Source organism: Pristiophorus japonicus, chromosome 18 (assembly GCF_044704955.1).
Source record: "Pristiophorus japonicus isolate sPriJap1 chromosome 18, sPriJap1.hap1, whole genome shotgun sequence".
Taxonomy (NCBI): Eukaryota; Metazoa; Chordata; class Chondrichthyes; family Pristiophoridae; genus Pristiophorus; species Pristiophorus japonicus.
The window spans coordinates 69,516,451-69,540,105 of NC_091994.1; positions in this window are offsets into that span (position 1 = coordinate 69,516,451).

Below are 23,655 nucleotides of genomic sequence, written 5' to 3' on the forward strand. Positions count from 1 at the left end.
CCCAGGAATATTTCCGACACACAGTCCTGGAATATTTCCTACACACAGTCCTGGAATATTTCCGACACACAGTCCTGGAATATTTCCTACACACAGTCCTGGAATATTTCCGACACACAGTCCCGGAATATTTCCGACACACAGTCCTGGAATATTTCCTACACACAGTCACAGGAATATTTCCGACACACAGTCACAGGAATATTTCCTTCACACAGTCCTGGAATATTTCCTACACACAGTCCTGGAATATTTCCTACACACAGTCACAGGAATATTTCCGACACACAGTCCCAGGAATATTTCCTACACACAGTCCTGGAATATTTCCTGCACACAGTCCTGGAATATTTCCTACACAGTCCCAGAATATTTCCTACACACAGTCCTGGAATATTTCCTACACACAGTCCTGGAATTTTTCCTTCACACAGTCCTGGAATATTTCCTACACACAGTCCTGGAATATTTCTGACACACAGTCCCGGAATATTTCCTACATACAGTCACAGGAATATTTCCTACACACAGTCCCGGAATATTTCCTTCACACAGTCCTGGAATATTTCCTTCACACAGTCCCAGAATATTTCCGACACACTGTCCCGGAATATTTCCTACACACAGTCCCAGGAATATTTCCTACACACAGTCACAGGAATATTTCCGACACACTGTCCCGGAATATTTCCTACACACAGTCCCAGGAATATTTCCTACACACAGTCACAGGAATATTTCCGACACACAGTCCCGGAATATTTCCTACACACAGTCCTGGAATATTTCCTTCACACAGTCCCAGAATATTTCCGACACACTGTCCCGGAATATTTCCTACACACAGTCCCAGAAATATTTCCTACACACAGTCACAGGAATATTTCCTTCACACAGTCCTGGAATATTTCCGACACACAGTCCCGGAATATTGCCTTAACACAGTCACAGGAATATTTCCGACACACAGTCCCGGAATATTTCCTTCACACTGTCCTTGAATATTTCCTTCACACAAGCCGGAATATTTCCGGAACACACTGTCCCGGAATATTTCCTTCACACAGTCCTGGAATATTTCCTACACACAGTCACAGGAATATTTCCAACACACAGTCCTAGAATATTTCCGACACACAGTCCCACGAATATTTCCTACACACAGTCCCAGGAATATTTCCGACACACAGTCCCAGGAATATTTCCTACACACAGTCCTGGAATATTTCCGACCCACAGTCCCAGGAATATTTCCGACACACAGTCACAGGAATATTTCCTTCACACAGTCCTGGAATATTTCCTTCACACAGTCCTGGTATATTTCCTACACACAGTATTGGAATATTTCCTACACACAGTCCTGGAATATTTCCGACACACAGTCCCGGAATATTGCCTTAACACAGTCACAGGAATATTTACTACACACAGTCCTGGAATATTTCCTTCACACAATCCGGGAATATTTCCTTCACACAAGCCGGAATATTTCCGGTATACACTGTCCCGGAATATTTCCTACACACAGTCACAGGAATATTTCCTACACACAGTCCCGGAATATTTCCTTCACACAGTCCTGGAATATTTCCTTCACACAGTCCCAGGAATATTTCCTACACACAGTCCTGGAATATTTCCGACACACAGTCCCAGGAATATTTCCTACACACAGTCCCAGGAATATTTCCGACACACAGTCCCAGGAATATTTCCGACACATAGTCCTGGAATATTTCCGACACACAGTCCCAGGAATATTTCCTACATTCAGTCCCAGGAATATTTCCTACACACAGTCCTGGAATATTTTCTACACACAGTCACAGGAATATTTCCGACACACAGTCCCAGGAATATTTCCTTCACACAGTCCTGGAATATTTCCGACACACAGTCCTGGAATATTTCCTACACACAGTCCTGGAATATTTCTGAGACAGTCCCAGGAATATTTCCGACACACAGTCCTGGAATATTTCCGATACACAGTCCTGGAATATTTCCTACACACAGTCCCGGAATATTTCCGACACACAGTCCTGGAATATTTCCTACACAGTCCCAGAATATTTCCTACACACAGTCCTGGAATATTTCCTGCACACAGTCCCGGAATATTTCCTACTCACAGGCCATGAATATTTCCTGCACACAGTCAGGAATATTTCCTTCACACAGTCCTGGAATATTTCCTACACACAGTCCTGGAATATTTCTGACACACAGTCCCGGAATATTTCCTACACACAGTCACAGGAATATTTCCTACACACAGTCCTGGAATATTTCCTTCACACAGTCCTGGAATATTTCCTTCACACAGTCCCGGAATATTTCCGACACACTGTCCCGGAATATTTCCTACACACAGTCCCAGAATATTTCCTACACACAGTCCTGGAATATCTCCTGCACACAGTCCCGGAATATTTCCTACTCACAGTCCATGAATATTTCCTGCACACAGTCACAGGAATATTTCCTTCACACAGTCCTGGAATATTTCCTACACACAGTCCTGGAATATTTCTGACACACAGTCCCGGAATATTTCCTACACACATTCACAGGAATATTTCCTACACACAGTCCTGGAATATTTCCTTCACACAGTCCTGGAATATTTCCTTCACACAGTCCCGGAATATTTCCGACACACTGTCCCGGAATATTTCCTACACACAGTCCCAGGAATATTTCCGACACACAGTCACAGGAATATTTCCTACACACAGTCCCGGAATATTTCCGACACACAGTCCTGGAATATTTCCGACACACAGTCCCAGGAATATTTCCTACATTCAGTCCCAGGAATATTTCCTACACACAGTCCTGGAATATTTTCTACACACAGTCACAGAAATATTTCCGACACACAGTCCCAGGAATATTTCCCTCACACAGTCCTGGAATATTTCCGACACACAGTCCTGGAATATTTCCTACACACAGTCCTGGAATATTTCTGAGACAGTCCCAGGAATATTTCCGACACACAGTCCTGGAATATTTCCGACACACAGTCCCGGAATATTTCCGACACGCAGTCCTGGAATATTTCCTACACACAGTCACAGGAATATTTCTGACACACAGTCACAGGAATATTTCCTTCACACAATCCTGGAATATTTCCTACACACAGCCCTGGAATATTTCCGACACAGTCCCAGAATATTTCCTACACACAGTCCTGGAATATTTCCTACACACAGTCCCGGAATATTTCCTACTCACAGTCCATGAATATTTCCTGCACACAGTCACAGGAATATTTCCTTCACACAGTCCTGGAATATTTCCTACACACAGTCCTGGAATATTTCTGACACACAGTCCCGGAATATTTCCTACACACAGTCACAGGAATATTTCCTACACACAGTCCCGGAATATTTCCTTCACACAGTCCTGGAATATTTCCTTCACACAGTCCCGGAATATTTCCGACACACTGTCCCGGAATATTTCCCACACACAGTCCCAGGAATATTTCCTACACACTGTCACAGGAATATTTCCGACACACAGTCACAGGAATATTTCCTACACACAGTCCCGGAATATTTCCTACACACAGTCCTGGAATATTTCCTACACACAGTCACAGGAATATTTCCGACACGCAGTCCCAGGAATATTTCCGACACACAGTCCTGGAATATTTCCGACTCACACTCCTGGAATATTTCCGACACACAGTCCTGGAATATTTCTGACACAGTCCCAGGAATATTTCCTACACACAGTCCTGGAATATTTCCCACATACAGTCCTGGAATATTTCCTACACACAGTCCCGGAATATTTCCGACAAACAGTCCTGGAATATTTCCTACACACAGTCACAGGAATATTTCCTTCACACAGTCCTGGAATATTTCCTACACACAGTCCTGGAATATTTCCTACACATTCCCGGAATATTTCCTACACACAGTCCCAGAATATTTCCTGCACACAGTCACAGGAATATTTCCTACACACATTCCCGGAATATTTCCTACACACAGTCCTGGAATATTTCCTTCACACAGTCCTGGAATATTTCCTACACACAGTCCTGGAATATTTCCTACACACAGTCCTGGAATATTTCCTACACATTCCCGGAATATTTCCTACACACAGTCCCAGAATATTTCCTTCACACAGTCCTGGAATATTTCCTACACACAGTCCCGGAATATTTCCTTCACACAGTCCTGGAATATTTCCTACACACAGTCACAGGAATATTTCCTACACACAGTCTTGAAATATTTCCTACACACAGTCACAGGAATATTTCCGACACACAGTCCTGGAATATTTCCTACACATCGTCACAGGAATATTTCCTTCACACAGTCCCGGAATATTTCCTACACACAGTCCTGGAATATTTCCTTCACACAGTCACAGGAATATTTCCTTCACACAGTCCCGGAATATTTCCGACACACAGTCCTGGAATATTTCCTTCACACAGTCACTGGAATATTTCCTACACACAGTCACAGGAATATTTCCTACACACATTCCCAGGAATATTTCCTACACACAGTCCCGGAATATTTCCGACACACAGTCACTGGAATATTTCCTACACACAATCTTGGAATATTTCCTACACACAGTCACAGGAATATTTCCCACACACAGTCCTGGAATATTTCCTACACACAGTCACAGGAATATTTCCAACACACAGTCCTGGAATATTTCCTACACACAGTCACAGGAATATTTCCCACACACAGTCCTGGAATATTTCCTACACATCGTCACAGGAATATTTCCTTCACACAGTCCCGGAATATTTCCTTCACACAGTCCTGGAATATTTCCTTCACACAGTCCCGGAATATTTCCGACACACTGTCCCGGAATATTTCCTACACACAGTCCCAGGAATATTTCCGACACACAGTCACAGGAATATTTCCTACACACAGTCCCGGAATATTTCCGACACACAGTCCTGGAATATTTCCGACACACAGTCCCAGGAATATTTCCTACATTCAGTCCCAGGAATATTTCCTACACACAGTCCTGGAATATTTTCTACACACAGTCACAGAAATATTTCCGACACACAGTCCCAGGAATATTTCCCTCACACAGTCCTGGAATATTTCCGACACACAGTCCTGGAATATTTCCTACACACAGTCCTGGAATATTTCTGAGACAGTCCCAGGAATATTTCCGACACACAGTCCTGGAATATTTCCGACACACAGTCCTGGAATATTTCCTACACACAGTCCCGGAATATTTCCGACACGCAGTCCTGGAATATTTCCTACACACAGTCACAGGAATATTTCTGACACACAGTCACAGGAATATTTACTTCACACAGTCCTGGAATATTTCCTACACACAGCCCTGGAATATTTCCGACACAGTCCCAGAATATTTCCTACACACAGTCCTGGAATATTTCCTACACACAGTCCCGGAATATTTCCTACTCACAGTCCATGAATATTTCCTGCACACAGTCACAGGAATATTTCCTTCACACAGTCCTGGAATATTTCCTACACACAGTCCTGGAATATTTCTGACACACAGTATCGGAATATTTCCTACACACAGTCACAGGAATATTTCCTACACACAGTCCCGGAATATTTCCTTCACACAGTCCTGGAATATTTCCTTCACACAGTCCCGGAATATTTCCGACACACTGTCCCGGAATATTTCCCACACACAGTCCCAGGAATATTTCCTACACACTGTCACAGGAATATTTCCGACACACAGTCACAGGAATATTTCCTACACACAGTCCCGGAATATTTCCTACACACAGTCCTGGAATATTTCCTACACACAGTCACAGGAATATTTCCGACACGCAGTCCCAGGAATATTTCCGACACACAGTCCTGGAATATTTCCGACTCACACTCCTGGAATATTTCCGACACACAGTCCTGGAATATTTCTGACACAGTCCCAGGAATATTTCCTACACACAGTCCTGGAATATTTCCCACATACAGTCCTGGAATATTTCCTACACACAGTCACAGGAATATTTCCTTCACACAGTCCTGGAATATTTCCTACACACAGTCCTGGAATATTTCCTACACATTCCCGGAATATTTCCTACACACAGTCCCAGAATATTTCCGACACACAGTCCTGGAATATTTCCTACACACAGTCCCGGAATATTTCCTACACACAGTCCATGAATATTTCCTGCACACAGTCACAGGAATATTTCCTACACACATTCCCGGAATATTTCCTACACACAGTCCTGGAATATTTCCTTCACACAGTCCTGGAATATTTCCTACACACAGTCCTGGAATATTTCCTTCACACAGTCCTGGAATATTTCCTACACACAGTCACAGGAATATTTCCTACACACAGTCTTGGAATATTTCCTACACACAGTCACAGGAATATTTCCGACACACAGTCCTGGAATATTTCCTACACATCGTCACAGGAATATTTCCTTCACACAGTCCCGGAATATTTCCTACACACAGTCCTGGAATATTTCCTTCACACAGTCACAGGAATATTTCCTTCACACAGTCCCGGAATATTTCCGACACACAGTCCTGGAATATTTCCTTCACACAGTCACTGGAATATTTCCTACACACAGTCACAGGAATATTTCCTACACACAGTCCCGGAATATTTCCTACACACATTCCCAGGAATATTTCCTACACACAGTCCCGGAATATTTCCGACACACAGTCACTGGAATATTTCCTACACACAATCTTGGAATATTTCCTACACACAGTCACAGGAATATTTCCCACACACAGTCCTGGAATATTTCCTACACACAGTCACAGGAATATTTCCCACACACAGTCCTGGAATATTTCCTACACACAGTCACAGGAATATTTCCCACACACAGTCCCGGAATATTTCCGACACACATTCCTGGAATATTTCCGACACACAGTCCTGGAATATTTCCTACACATCGTCACAGGAATATTTCCTTCACACAGTCCCGGAATATTTCCTACACACAGTCCTGGAATATTTCCTTCACACAGTCACAGGAATATTTCCTTCACAAAGTCCCGGAATATTTCCGACACACAGTCCCGGAATATTTCCTACACACAGTCCCAGGAATATTTCCTACACACAGTCCTGGAATATTTCCTTCACACAGTCACTGGAATATTTCCTACACACAGTCCTGGAATATTTCCTTCACACAGTCACAGGAATATTTCCTTCACAAAGTCCCGGAATATTTCCGACACACAGTCCCGGAATATTTCCTACACACAGTCACAGGAATATTTCCTACACACAATCCCGGAATATTTTCGACACACAGTCCCAGGAATATTTCTGACACAGTCCCAGGAATATTTCCTTCACACAGTCCCGGAATATTTCCTTCACACAGTCCCGGAATATTTCCTTCACACAGTCACAGGAATATTTCCTTCACACAGTCCCGGAATATTTCCTACACACAGTCCTGGAATATTTCCTACGCACAGTCCCGGAATATTTCCTACACACAGTCCCGGGAATATTTCCTACAAACAGTCCTGGAATATTTCCTACACACTCTCACAGGAATATTTCCTACACACAGTCCTGGATTATTTCCTACACACAGTCCCAGGAGTATTTCCTGCACACAGTCCTGGAATATTTCCTACACACAGTCACAGGAATATTTCCTACACACAGTCCCGGAATATTTCTGACACACAGTCCCAGGAATATTTCCTACACACAGTCCCGGAATATTTCCTACACACAATCCCAGGAATATTTCCTACACACAGTCCTGGAATATTTCCTGCACACAGTCCCAGGAATATTTCCTACACACAGTCCCGGAATATTTCCTGCACACAGTCCCGGAATATTTCTGACACACAGTCCCAGGAATATTTCCTACACACAGTTCCGGAATATTTCCTGCACACATTCCCAGGAATATTTCCTACACACAGTCCCAGGAATATTTCCTGCACACAGTTGATTTCCTTCACACTTTCCGGGTCCTGAAAACCATTAGGATTGTTGTGGCAGGCAGAGATGAAGAATGCCTAATTTCTACTCTCTGTCTCCATCGACAAGATAAATAATTGTTCGAGAAACTAAACAGAAACCAATTATCGGTGTTTGCCTTTGCACCACTGTGCCATATTCACTGAGAATGTTTTAACGATTGCGTATTCATGTAAAATAAACACATTAAGGGAATGTTAAATCAGAGGGGGATCTCATTTTATGACACATGCTAATGATGGAGTTATATTTTCTCAAAACTGTTTATGAAATAGTTCAAATATATCACCTGATGTAATCTATGAACAACGTATACTCACAGTGAATAGCACTTACAACTTGGTTCATGAAAAGATATTTTGAACAACCTTTAATTGGGAAGGTAACAGAAAGTTAACTGAACAAATGGATTCTACAGGGGGAAAAGGACGGCATTCTTGTGTCCATTTTATGAATGATGGGATTATTGAGCCCTTTGGTGTCTGTCCCAGTGATCTGGCCTGCTGTCCATTTAGAGCCCGGCCTGACAGACCTTGATATCACTTTGTTATTTGAAGTTATTTGAAGGCCAGCTGCAGGCGGCTCCTCAGCTATGCTATTTGAAGTGTTGCAAGTGTTGGTGTCCGCAGTTCTAGTTCAGCAATCATGGAATGATACAGCACAAACGGAGGCCTTTCGGCCCATCGTGCCTGTGCCGGCTCTTTGAAAGAACGATTCAACTAGTCCCAGTCCTCTGCACTTTTATGCAATTCTCTTTTGAAAGTTAATGTTGCGTCTACTTCCGGCAGTGAATTCCAAATCACAACAACTCGCTGTGTACAAAACATTCTCCTCATCTCGCCTCTGGTTCTTTTGCTAGTTATCTTAAATCTGTGTCCTCTGGTCATCGACCCTTCTGCCACTGGAAACGGTTTCTCCTTCTTTACTCTATCAAAATCCTTAATGATTTTGAACATTAAATATTTTATTAAATATTCATTCAACCATCTCTTCTCTAAGGAAAACAACCCCAGCCTCTCCAGTCCCTTCACATAACTTAAGTCCCTCATCCCTGAAACCATTCGAGTAAATCACCTCAGGACCCTCTCCAAGGTCTAGACACCCTGCCGAAAGTGCGGTGCCCAGAATTGATCACAGTACTCCAGCTGAGGTGGAACCGGTGTTTTGTAAAGGTTTAGTGTAACTGCCTTGCTTCCTATGCTTCTATTAATAAAGCCAAGGATTCCATTTGCTTTTTTAACAGCTTTCTCAAAGATAGCTATTTTTTAGGATTCCGAATCAATAAATAAATCAACCCTTTTTCTGTAATAAAGCATTGACAAATAACAGCGAGGGCTGTTACTGAATGTTGTGTTAGTCTAATTTTGGAACATAAGCAAAGACAAACCAAGCTGCAATATTCAGTTTTCCATCGTCTCATTGGTTTCCTGGGCTCTGATGGTGCAAAGAATAAGCACCCCCGTTTTTGCCAGAGGGGGTGGCGGGCACTACCGCCTCTTGGGAAATTGCCCTGGCGCTTTGGGGGGGGGTGCTGTCCCGGCAGTACCAAGCCCCGCGATTAGTGCCCTGGGCCGCCACATCATCGCCGTGCCCGCCGACCCATTTCTGCCACTCGGAAATTGCCCCGACATCTGCCATCGGGGCGGCCCTTAAAGGGGAGGTTGCTGGCGCCCCAGGCTGCCATCTTTATTTGTCGGCCAACGCTTGGTCAGCTCGACAATGGCGGTCGACCGGTCAATCGCATCCCTGGTGGGCCTGTGGCGGCCATCAAAGGGCCTGCAGAGTGCGCAGCGCCCCTCCCCTTTAATGGAACATTCGAGCAGCGCTGGCCTGTTCTACGCGGCGCCGGAATCAGCGGTGCCCTACCGCCCCGGGAGCGCCCCTCAAAGGAAGCGGAGCGCCGGAGGCATCGTTCCACTTCCTTTGAGGGGTGCACGGCCCAATTCTGCATCGGGGGCGGGGCCAACAGGCTGGGCGCAGGAAGTCCCGGCCCCAAAAGGTTACTGCCCTCAATCGGGCGAGGAGCAATCGCTAGCCCAAAATATTATTATAGCCATCAAATGCTGAATCACAATACACTCAAAATGGTGGAATACGCACCAAGAATTGTTCAGAATCGAACTTTGCTGAAAAGGGTATTCCCCATAATACCATCAGCGCTCACTGCCCCTCAAACTTTTCTAAATCCACCACTTCAAGAGTGATAAAACTGATGGGATATTGGGTGTGGCTGCAGCTGTTAGCTGTAGCTCAGTGATAGCACTCTTGCCTCTGGTAGAAGGTTGGGGGTTCAAGTCTCACTCCAGAGACTGGAGCACATAACCTGGCTGACACTCCAGTGAAGCACTCAGAGGGGGCCGAAATTCACTCCCCCCCCCCCGAAATGGGTCGCATCTTCCGCTCCTGAAGTGTTTTTTCCGCCACGTCGGATGAAGTCGCCTCTTTCGGTAAATTCAGCTCTTTGTCGTTTTCTGTCAGGCGGACCGGAAGTCGGTCACAATGGGGGCGGAACGGAGTCACCGCCACTGTCAGTCATCAGTGGAGTGGTGATGATGTCATGATGCATGTGCATCACCACGCTTTTCCCTGAACTTAAAGGGGAGAGCCTTTGCCATTTTATGACTGGCCCACCAGGGAGGGTTTCAGCCGGGCCAGTGACCTGGCACCCAAGAAGGGGTGACAGGCTGCCTGCCCGGCCGAACCCATGGCCATAATTGTCGGGATGACATGGCAGTTGACCAACAAAAAAAATCATGGTGGCCGCAGAAGTGCGCCCTCCCCGTGAAGGGCAGCCGCGCTGCCTTGCCTCACACATAGAAAGCAAGGTGCACCGGCTGAGGAAACTGTCGGGGTCACCGTGCGACAGATCAAAGATTTTTGGAGCTAAATTTGGCTGGAGGTGTGGGTGATCGACGGTACGCTCTTTGATGATGCACTAAGGAGGGGTTGGCAGCAGCGGGGTGGACGTGGGGACTGCTGGAAAAAACCCCACGGTGAATTTCGCTGCCGGCGGCCATTCGACCCCAAATCGGCAAACACTGGACTCCACCGCTTGGCCGCTGCTTTCTGGCGGTCAGAGTCCTTTTCGGGAGGCTGAATTTGGGACGTGCTGCACTGTCAGAGGTCTTTTGGATGAGACAACAACAACAACTTGTATTTATATCGCACCTTTGACTCCTTTGATCCCAAGGAGCTTCGGAGTAGTGAAATAACACAACATTTGATACCGAGCCACGTAAGAATATCTTAGGGCGGATGCCTAAAACCATGGTCAAAGAGGCAGTTTTAAGGAGCGTCTTCAAGGAGGAGAGAGGCGGAGAGGTGTATATTCCAGAGCTTGGGGCCCTGGCAGCTCAAGTCACGGCCACCAATGGTGGGACGATGAAAATCAGGGATGCTCAACAGGCCAGAATTGGAGGAGCGCAGAAATCTTGGAGTTGTAGGGCTGGATGAGATTACAGAGATAGGGAGGGGCAAGGCCATGGAGGGATTTGAAAACAAGGGTGAGATTTTTGAAGCCGAGGTGTTTGTTGCTCCACCGGGAGCTCATGTAAGTCAGTGAGCACAGGGGTGATGGGTGAGCGGAACTTGGTGCGAGTTAAGACACGGACAGCAGAGTTTTGGATAATCTCAAGTTTACAGCGGGCAGAGCGTGGGAGGCTGGCCAGGAGTGCATTAGAATAGTCAAGTCTAGAGGTAACAAAAGCATGGATGAGGGCTTCAGCATCAGGAGAGACTCTGTCTGTCCTTGCAAGTGGACATGAAAGATCCCAGGGCACTATTTTGAAGAAGAGCAGGGGAGTTATCCCCGGTGTTCTGGCAAATATTTACCCCTCAACCAATATCAGTAATATCTGGTTATTATCACATTGCTATTTCTGGGAGCTTGCTGTGCACAAATTGGCAGCTGCATTTCCTACATTACAACGGTGACTACACTTTAAAAATAAATCATTTATTGGCTGTAAATCACTTTGGGACGCCCTGAGATGCTATATAAGGTGCTATATAAATATTAGTTTTACATTAAATCATAACACTTTCAACTCCCACTGCACTGCCATTATAATTCTTTTTGTGTGTCATATATGTGAGCATTGGGTTTCAGTTTACACAGAAAACAAGATGCGTTTCAGAATAAAAATCCTGAAATCCAGTGCAATTGTTCGAGAATCTGTGAGATTGTCTTCAGGTGCCCTCTCGTATTGATGTGTGGGAATTGAGCAGTATCTGGAACCTGTTGAAATCAGTTCAGACCCTCAAGGTCCCTTCATGGCTGTTACACGCTGGAGTCACAGACCCACAGCTTTCTCTTCTCTCTTTAGTTCTGAGCTTCTGCTGGGTCAATCTATCCATTAACTAGCTAGCTACCTATCTATAGATTAAGCAATTGCACTTATCATTCCTCTCGCCCATCATGGATATCACAGAGGCAGTGGGCGGGGTTGGGGGCCGAATTTTTACATGGGTGAGAGTGTGGGATTTGCTGCGGGTGGCGGGGGGATTAAATCAACAACAACTTATATTTATATAGCGCCCTTAACATACTGAACGATCCCAAGCTGCTTCACAGGAGTATTATGAGATAAAAATTTGACACCGAGCCGTATAAGTGGAAATTAGGGCAGGTGAAAGAGGTATGTTTTAAGGAGTGCCTTGAAGGAGGAAAGAGAGGTAGAGAGGCGGAGAGGTTTAGGCAGGGAGTTCTAGCGTTGGGGCCTTGGCAAGAGAAGGCACGGCCACCGATGGTTGAGCGATTATAATCAGGGATGCTCGAGAGGGCAGAATTAGAGGAGCGCAGACATCTCGGGAGGTTGTGGGGCTGGAGGAGATTGCAGAGATTGGGAGGGGGAAGGCCATGGAGTGATTTGAAAATAAGGATGAGAATTTTGAAATCGAGGCGTTGCTTAACCGGGAGCCAATGTAGGTCAGCGAGCACAAGGGGTGATGGGTGAGCGGGACTTGGTGCGATTAAGGACACGGGCAGCCGCACTTTGGATCACCTCTAGTTTACGAAGTATGGAATGTGAGAATGAGGAAAAATTCTGAGCTCGTTGAGAAGCCGACTCCAACCCACCGAGTTTCGGGTTTACGGAGACAGGACAAGGGTTGGGTTGGCAATGGAAATATTTTAATGATGCTGACAGCCTTGGATTTGAGCTGCTTTGCAGGTTTTACAGTGGGCCTTGGGAAACCTGGCAACAGAAGCGAGGTGAGGACACCTTCAAGGAGAAGGTGAGTGCCTTCACAGCACTGCTTGTGGACAGGGGAAGCAGAAGTGCTATCCCTCAAACCCCCCCCCCCCCCCCCCCCCTTCAGACCTTCCCCCCCATATAAAGATCCCCGGGGTCAAGGACTGTCGCCCCTCCCACTTGGGATCGGAATGGCAACCCCCCCTCCCCCCAACCCCCCAGGTCGTATATCAGACCTACCTGGTCCTGCGGCCTGCTCCAGAGTCATCTTCGCCCAACTGGAAGCCAAGTCTGTCAATGAAGCTGTCTTCCAGCGGGGAACCTGTCAGGGCCAAAGGACGTCGCTGTGGAGATAAAACTGCACAGCATGCGGGGAAAACCAAGGGACCAAAATTGCCCCCTCTACAATATCCAGGCCAGCGAGTCTCTGGGATACTGAACTTATGGAAGTTAATGTAGACTATGGGTAAATGTCATGGAAGGTATAGGATGTAATGGACTGGGGCGAAGGGTATTCATGCAGTGTGAAGTTAGAGAAGATCCAGAGTTGGCCACCCAACTACTGAGATCAGCTTCCTGCAGCCTTCACATCGCCAGGCGTGTTGTCTGAATATAATTTCCTCGAATAAATCTATAAGTGAAAGAAAAAAAGAAAGACTTGAATTTATATAGCGCCTTTCACGACCGTCAGACGTCTCAAAGCGCTTTACAGCCAATGAAGTACTTTTGGAGTGTAGTCACTGTTGTAATGTAGGAAACGCAGCAGCCAATTTGTGCACAGCGAGCTCCCACAAACAGCAATATGATAATGACCAGATAATTTGTTTTTGTTATGTTGATTGAAGGATAAATATTGGCCCCATGACACCGGGGATAACTCCCCTGCTCTTTATTTGAAATAATGCCATGGGATCTTTTACGTCCTCCTGAGAGATCAGACAGGTCCTCCGTTTAACGTCTCATCAGAAAGACGGCCCCTCCGACAGTGCAGCACTCCCTCAGCACTGCACTGGAGTGTCAGCCTGGATTTATGTGCTCACGTCCCTGGAGTGGGACTTGAACCCACAACCTTCTGACTCAGAGGTGCCACAGCTGACACTAGCACTCTCATTCCTGACACAGAGTCAACGACTCCAAGACTTGCCTCTTCAGCTTTTGCAACAGTGATTAAAGGAATGTAATTTATTCACTGAACCTGAACCGATTGCTTCAGAGAGTTTTAATCAAGATTGTCATTTTCAGAGTTGTCAGCTGTTAGTCAGCTTTTCTGAATGTTGTAAGTTGACATGTATGGAGGTCCCACTGGATTGGAAATAAGCCACCATGGTGCGTATTGTGAAGAAACATAGAAATATAGAAATTTACAGTGCAGAAGGAGGCCATTTCAGCCCATCGTGTCCAGACCAGCCGACAAAGAGCCGCACGGCCCTCAGTCAGCAGCCCCGAGGGTTACATATAAACCTATGAACAATGGCGGAAAGGCAAAGAGCACCCAGCCAAACCAGTCCGCCTCACATAACTGCAACACCCCTTATACTGAAACATTCTACACTCCACCCCAACTGGACCCATGTGATCTTCTGGGAGAGGTAAAAGCCAGATAAAAACCCAGGCCAATTTAGGGAGAAAAAATCTGGGGAAATTCCTCTCCGACCCATCCAGGCGATCGAGACTAGTCCAGGAGATCACGCTGGCCATATTCTATTCCCTGCAGTACTTACCATTATATCTCGCCGTCCAACAAAAGGTAATTCAGTCTAATCCCAATTACCAGCTCCAGATCCGTAACCCTGACTTTAAGTGCCCATCCAACCATCTCTTAAAAGTGCTGAGGGTTGCTGCATCCACCAGTCTTCCAGGCAGTGAGTTCCAGATCCCCACAACCCTCTGCGTAAAGAAGCCCCCGCTCAAATCCCCTCTAAACCTTTCACCAACCACCTTAAAACTATGCCCCCTCGTAATAGACTCCTCCACCAATGGAAGTAGACCCTTACTATCCATTATGTCCAGGCTCCTCAATATTTTGTACACCTCAATGAGGTCTCCTCTCAACCTCCTCTGTTCCCATAAGAACAAACCCAGACTATCCTCATAACTAAGATTCTCCATTCCAGGCAGCATCCTCGTAAATCTCCTCTGCCCCCTCTCTAATGCAATCACGTCCTTCCTATAATACTGCGACCAGAACTTGCATGCAGTACTCCAGCTGTGGCCTAACTGAAGTATTATACAATTTAAGCATAACTTCCCTGCTCTTATATTCTATGCCTTGGCCAATAAAGGCAGGCATTCCGTATGCCTTCTTAACCACCTTATCCACCTGGCCTGCAACTTTCAGGGATCTGTGGACAAGCACTCCAAGGTCTCTTTGTTCATCTACACTATTAAGTGGCCTACCGCTTAATGTGTATACCATTTCCTTATTAGCCCTTCCAAAGTGTATCACCTCACATTTCTTTGAATTAAATTCCATTTGCCACTGCTCTGCCCACCTGACCAGTAGATTGATATCCTCCTGCAGCCCAAGACTTCCCTCTTCATTATCAACCACACAGTCAATTTTAGTGTCGTCTGCAAACTTATTAATCATACTCCCTATGTTCAAATCTAAATCGTTGATATTTACCACAAAAAGCAAGGGTCCCAGTACTGAGCCCTGTGGAACCCCACTGGAAATATCCTTCCAGTCACAAAAACATCCATCAATCATTACCCTTTGCTTCCGACCCTCCAAGCCAATTTGCCCTGTATCCCATGGGCTTTAACCTTCATGACCAGTCTACCATGTGGGACCTTGTCAAAATCTTTGCTGAAGTCCATATATACTACATCGTATACACTACCCTCATCGAACCTCTTGGTTACCTCCTGAAAAAATTCAATCAGGTTAGTCAGACACGATCTTCCCTTAACAATTCCGTGCTGACTGTCCCTAATTAATCCTTGCCTTTCCAAATGTAGATTTATCCTGTTTTTCAGGATTTTTTCCCAATACTTTTCCCACCACTGAGGTTAGGCTGACAGGCCTGTAATTACTCGGCCTATCCCTTTCCCCCTTCTTAAACAAGGGTACTACATTAGTTGTCCTCCAATCCTCCGGCACCATGCCCAGATCCAAAGAGGACTGGAAAATGATGGTCAAGGCCTCTGTATTTCCTCTTTTACTTCGCTCAACAGCTTGGGATGCATTTCATCCGGGCCTGGGGACTTACCTACTTTCAAAGCTGCTAAACCCCTTAATACTTCCTTTTTCACTATATTTATTTCATCCAGAATATCATACTCCTCCTCGATAGCAGTATCTGCATTACCCCTTTCCTTTGTGAAAATAGATGCAAAGTATTCGTTGAGAACCCTCCCAACATCTTCCGCCTCTACACAAAGATTGCGCTCATGGTCTCTCATAGGCCCTACCCTTTCTTTAGTTACCCTCTTACTCTTAATATATTTATTGAACATCTTAGGGTTTTTCTTAATTTTACTAGCCAAGCATTTCTTGTGCTCTCTCGTAGCATTCCTAATATCCTTTTTAATTTTGCCTCGTAACGTTCGATATTCCTCTAAAGAGTCTATAGTATTTAGCCATTGATATATGGCTTTTTTTTCTTAATCCTCCCCTATAAGTCCCTAGACATACAGGGGGATCTAGAATTATTTTTCCCAGTCTTTTTCTTTAAGGGCACATGTTTAGCCTGAGCCTTCCAGATCTCCTTCTTAAATGCCTCCCACTGTTCCGACACTGATTTACCCACAAGTAGCTATTTCCAGTCCACTATGGCCAAATCACTCCTTAACTTAGCAAAATTAGTTTTTCCCCAATTCGGAACTTTTATTCCAGGCCTATTCTTGTCCTTATCCATAACCAACTTGAATCTGACTGAATTATGGTCACTGGCACCCAAGTGCTCCCCCACTAATACCCCTTCAACCTGCCCAGCTTCATTCCCCAAAACTAAATTCAAGACCGCCCCCTCTCGTGTTGAGCTTGCTACATACTGACTAATTTTAAGAATTCCGCACCCTCTATACCCTTCACACTAAATTTGTCCCAATCAATATTTGGATATTTAAAATCTCCTACTATTACTACCCTGTGGTTTTTGGACTTCACAGCAATTTGCCGACATATTTGCTCCTCTATCTCCCTCCCACTGTTTGGGGGTCTATAATACATGCCCAGCAGTGTGATCGCCCCCTTTTTTTTCAATTCGACCTTTTTGGCCTCAATTGATGATCCTTCTAACATATCATCCTTCTTCACCGCTGAAATAGTTTCTTTAATCAGTACCGCAACCCCCTCCCCTGCACCCCATCCCCCCGTTTTTACCTCTCTCTCTATCTTGTCTAAAAGTCCTCTTGCAGGAATATTGATCTGCCAAACCTGCCCCTCTTTTAACCATGTTTCTGTAATGGCTATACTATCATACTCCCCAGTGTCGACTTGTGCTCTGAGCTCATCCGCCGTATTCGCTATACTCCTTGCATTGAAGTATATACCATTCAGCACAGGAAGCCCTCCTTGCTTACGACGTACTAAGCCCTGTTCCTCTGTCTTACAGATTTGCTTTCTAGATTCTTGCTATCCAATTTCTGTTTTACTTCCTTCCCTTTGAATTTGTTCTCAGGTTCCCATCCCCCTGCCAAGCTAGTTTAAACTCTCCCCAACAGCACTAGCAAAACTCCCCGTGAGGATATTGGTCCCGGTGCTGTTGAGGTGCAACGCATCTGGTTTGTACAGGTACCATCTCCTCCAGAAGCGGTCCCAATGCCTCAAGAATTTAAAGCCCTCCCTCTACACCAACTTTCCAGCCAAGTGTTCATCCTCTCTATCCCTCTATTCTTATACTCATTAGCACGTGGCACCGGTAGTAACCTGGAGATTACTACCTTTGAGGTCCTACCCTTTAATTTTCTTCCAAGCTCCCTGAATTCTTCCTGCAGGACCTCATCCCTTATTTTACCTATGTCGTTGGTCCTGATATGGACCACAACCTCTAGCTGTTTACTCTCCCCACCGCCCCCCCCCCCAGGATGCCCTGCATCCGCTCTGTGTCTGTGACATCCTTGACCTTGGCACCAGGGAGGCAGAAAACCATTCGGGAGTCACGTCTACGGCCGCAGCATCGCCTGTCTGTTCCCCTAACTATAGAATCCTCTATCACTAGGGCTCTTTTGTTCTTTGTCCCTCCCCCCTGTGCAGCTGAGCCACCCATGGTGCCTTGGAATTGGCTCTGGCTGCACTCCCCAGAGGCACCATCATCCTTACCGATACTCAAAAGTGAATATCGGTTTGAAAGCGAGACTCACGGGGGGACTCCTGCGCTATCCGCCTAGCACACTGTGATATATTCACAGAGCACAGCACAAACAGCTCCTAACATGGCAGGCAGCTCTCTCTCGGAAGCCTCCGGAATCTGCCTAGTTCTGTTTATTATTAACTCTGCAGTTGCAGTACACAATACGTCCACATCCACAGTGTGGAGCTACAAACATTACAAGCTTACAGACATTACACTTCTCCCTCCTTAATAAAGAAGTTATTATAACAAACATCATACATAACTTTCATGTTTATACATAACACAGGATATAACCTTATTTTTTTTCCTATTTACAAATTTAATTTTACCACTTGTTTTCTGTTTCGAAGAGGATATCTTCGCTCTCGAACAGAGCCTTCCAAACATGGTGTCGAATCTAAATTCATTCGAGGCTCATCCTGAGGAATGTTTTCCTCCATGGAATTTCCTTGATTTTCATTTGAACTCACTCTAACTTCAGGCTCTTTGTTTTCCTGACTCGGACTCAGACTTTCATTTTGATTTTCTCCTGGATTTGTTTCCAGTACATTGGATTTAGGATTTGCTACTGGTCTATCAAAATTATCTGATGAGTCAGAAATAATTGAATCATTCCCACCTTCAACTCCTTCCATGTCTGTAGGTAAAATATGATCAATATGAACAAACCTAACTTATCCATTATCAAACATCTTTACCAAATATGTGCGAGGACCACATATCCTCACTACTCTTCCTGGTAACCACTTTAACCATTTATGGTGATGGTTCTTAACTCTCACCTTCTGGTTTATTTTCACACTTCTCTCTTTTACTCTACCTCTATCATGATTCTTTTTCTGTCTCAATTGTGTCTCTTCTACGGACTGTGCCAAATTTGGTTTTAACAACGAGAATCTGGTTCATGGCTGTCGTTTGAGAAACAACTCTGCTGGTGTTCTACCAGTAGTTGTATGAGGAGTATTTCGATAAGTAATCAAAAAATTAACCAATTTGTGATCCAATGACAACTGTCGTTTCCTTGGATTTGGATCTAACATTTGTTTTATGAGGGCACGTTTTACAATTTGTACAGTGCGCTCTGCTGCACCATTCAAAGCAGGGTGGTATGGTGGAACCTTGGTATGTTTCACACCATTTTTGCTCGTGAATTGTGCAAATTCTTCTGAATTAAATTGTGGTCCATTATCCGAAACAATTTTTTCAGGGAGGCCAAATGAAGAAAATAATTTTCGCAATATGTCCAATGTTTTACTTGTTGTTATTTTCCACATTGGAAACATTTCAACCCACTTCGAATGGTTATCAATCACAATGAACAATTGTTGTCCTTCTAATTGGCGTCAGTGGCTGGCCAGCAGCCGAAGGATCAACACCAGACACACGCAGCTTTTCAAGGGGGTTGAGGCCATTCGGCCATGGGATAGGAGCGGCGTCAGTGGCTGGCCGGCAGCCGAAGGATCAACACCAGACACACGCAGCTTTTCAAGGGGGTTGAGGCCATTCGGCCATGGGATAGGAGCGGCGTCAGTGGCTCGACGGCAACCGAGTCCTTTTAAAAATGGCCGAGTGCCAATGTTTGTTTGACACTGCGCGTGCGCGCACGCTCCAACGTGCACGCGCAGGGTTGCGGGCACCACATTGGCTCATTTAAATTGGACCCACCCCCCCACTACTTACAGAATCGGCGCGAGTGTTTGGCTCCGCCCCCCGCTGTGAAGAGCGCACCGCGCCAAGCTGAGATCGAGCTCCGAGGAGCCGGAGAATATCGAAGTTTTTTTCTAGCGCACTTTTAGGTGCGAAGAACAGGCGTCCAGCTTGGAGGTCGGCGCAGGCCGAAACTTGGGGCCAATCTTACCTTACCATCAGACTTAGGTACAAAAACAATGGGTGTAGCCCAATTATATCGGTCTATCTTACAAATAATGTTTTGCGTCTCTAGTCTTTTGAGTTCTTGCTCAACTTTCTCCTAGAGTGCATATGGTATGGAACGTGGCTTTTAGTAAACCGATCTAGCTTCCTTCTGTACCCTGACACTCACCTTGAAGCCTTGGATCGGACTGCCCATTTCGCAGAACACCTTCGGATACTTCTTGATAACCTCATCCGTTGATGAAAATCTCGCTTCCACACAGAAAATCTTACTCCAATCCAGCTTCAGTGAGGTCAACCAATTTCTTCCTAGTAAGGCAGACTTGTCTCCCTTCACTACTATTAGAGGCAAGTTCTGAAATTGATCTTTATATTTCACCGGTACGGTGATATGACTTACCACAGGAATTTTCTCTCCCGAGTAGCCTCGCAGCTCTATCTTGGATTTCTCCAGTTGGAAATCACGCAATTTGTCAAGGTACAGCGACTCCGGTACTACACTCACGGAGGCACCCGTGTCAATTTCCATTGGTATCTTGAAATCCGCAACATCTATGTGGATTTTGATGCTTTCCGAATCACTGTCCGTTAACCTCGTGCTCCTAATGACGTGTAACTCTAACATCACCTCGTCCTGTTGTTGTTCTTCCATGCTATGTAGTCTCTTGGGATTTCTACTCACAGCTTTGAACGCTGGACTCATAGCTTTAAAAGCTGGTTTACCCTTCAGTCGGCATGCCTTCGCAAGATGCCCAGTCTTCCTGCAGAAGAAACACTCTGCCTTCACGTATGGACAATTTTGAGCAATGTGTTGGCCCAGGCACCTATAGGACGACTTTGACGCTCTGTTAGAATTTCCAGTTTCTGAGACTTTGGGCCCCCACCGTCTTTTACTTTGAACCTGCAGGTGATTTACCTCGGTTGACTGACGACCGTAATTATTATTTAATTCTCGGGAATATTGTTCGGCCATGCCCATCAACCTCGCTATCTGACAAGCAATCTCAAAAGTCAAGTCATCCGTCGTCAATAACTTCCTTCTGATCGCATCATTTTTCACCCCACAAACAAAACAATCCTGTAATGCTCGGTTTTGAAAGTTTCCAAAATTACAGTGCTTCGATAGCTTTTTTAATGCTACAAAATAATCACTGATACTATCATCAGCCTTTTGATTCCGAATCCCAAAACAATAGATTTCAGCAATTTCTAATGGTTTGGGGTTATAGTGCTGCTCCAGCTTCGTTAAAATCTCTTTAAGCGTTGTGTCCTTTGGCTTGTCAGGCACATGCAGATTGACAAGGATTTCGTACAATGCCAGACCCGCCTCCGATAAGAAGATCGCTTTCTTATTTTCCAACACAGCCCGGTTCTGGACTGCATTGTCTGGAACTTCGATTATGTTATTTGCAGTGAAATACATTTCTAGCCGATCCACATACGCTTTAAAACGTTCCTGGTCATGTCTATATTTCCCCCAAATGTCCGATTTCACCTGCCATTTTAATCTCTAGTTGATCACACCGTGTGTTGTATTTTACCTTGGATTTTGTAGCTTTTTTCCAAAGACAGAAACTTCCAAAGTCTCTCTGTCGGCTGGCTGAATTCTTCCCCAACAAATTTATGCTTTAAATCATCCGAAAAATCCCATCTCATCGCCAAATGTGATATCTTCACAGAGCACAGCACACACAGCTCTCTCTCGGAAGCCTCCAGAATCTGCCTGGTTCTGTTTATTATTAACTCTGCAGTTGCAGTACACAATACGGCCACATCCACAGTGTGGCGCTACAAACATTACAAGCTTACAGACATTACACACACTTACTACGTCTACCTGCACGCCTTGAAGCTGCGGGGTGACCACCTCCTGAAATGTGCTATCCACGTAGCTCTCAGCCTCGCGCATGCACCATATTGACTCCACCCGCTGCTCCAGCTCCAAAACGCGGAGCTCGAGCAGTTGAAGCTGGAGATACCTCCTGCACACATGGTTATCTAGGCTGCACGAAGCGTCCAGGACTTCCCACATGCTGCAGGATGTGCACTCCACGTGATTGAGCTACACTGCCATCCCTCTAGTTAGCCTTATCTAGTTTAAAATCTACTTAAAAAGCAATAGAGAAAAGAGAGCTACTTACCAACTCAGCTCACCGACCTCCAAGGCCTCCGAACTCCCAGTCTCCGAACTCCCGACTTGCCGACCTCAGGGCCTTACTGACATGCCGACCTCCCAACTCGCCGACCTCCTGACTCACCGACTTCACAGGGCCTACCTGTTCGCCGACCTCTTGACTCACCAACTCGACGACCTCAGGGCCTTACCGATTCGCCGACCTCCCGTGATAAAACAAACTCGGGTAACTCTAGACCCATTAGTCTTATATCAATAACTATCAAACTGATGAATCTGATCATTAGGAACAAATTTTAAGACCACCAATCTTAGCTGCCAACATGACTTCAGAAGGGGAAGAGCTTACCAACAATATTCCTTGACTTTTTTTAAGAAGTAGCGTCACAAGTGAATTATGAAAATGACAGTGATTTAGAATACCAGAGTTCCAGAAAGCCTTTGATAAAGTTCCACTGAAAGGCTACAACACAGGCTTAAGGTGTCATGGGTAAAATGTGGAGGTGAATAAGGAATTCTGATTCTGAGGGGGCTTGACAGGGTAGATGCAGAGAGGATGTTTCCCCTCGTGGGGGAATCTAGAACTAGGGGGCATAGTTTCAGAATAAGGGGTCGCCCATTTCAAATGGAAATGAGGAGGAATTTCTTCTCTCAGAGGGTCGTGAATCTTTGGAATTCTCTACCCCAGAGAGCTGTGGAGCCTGGGTCATTGACTATATTTAAGGCGGCGATAGACAGATTTTTGAATGGTAAGGGAGTCAAGGGTTATGGGGAGTGGGCAGGGAAGTGGAGTTGAGGCCAAGATCAGATCAGCCGTGATCTTATTGAATGGTGGAGCAGGCTCGAGGGGCCAAATGGCCTACTCCTGTTCCTATTTGTTATGTTCTTATGTTTTTATGAACTGGCTGAAAGACAGCAAGCAGCACATTGTAGTTCGGGGGGTGATGTTGGGCTGTGGAGATTACTGAGTGGGGTGCTCCAGGAATCAGCAGCTCCGTGTTTCTGATCTGCATAAGTGATCTGGATTCAGAAATATAAAACAAGCTGATCACCTTTGCAGATGCTACATTAGGAGCCGCGGTAAATCTCATGAAGTAGTTACGGGATTACAGAAGGA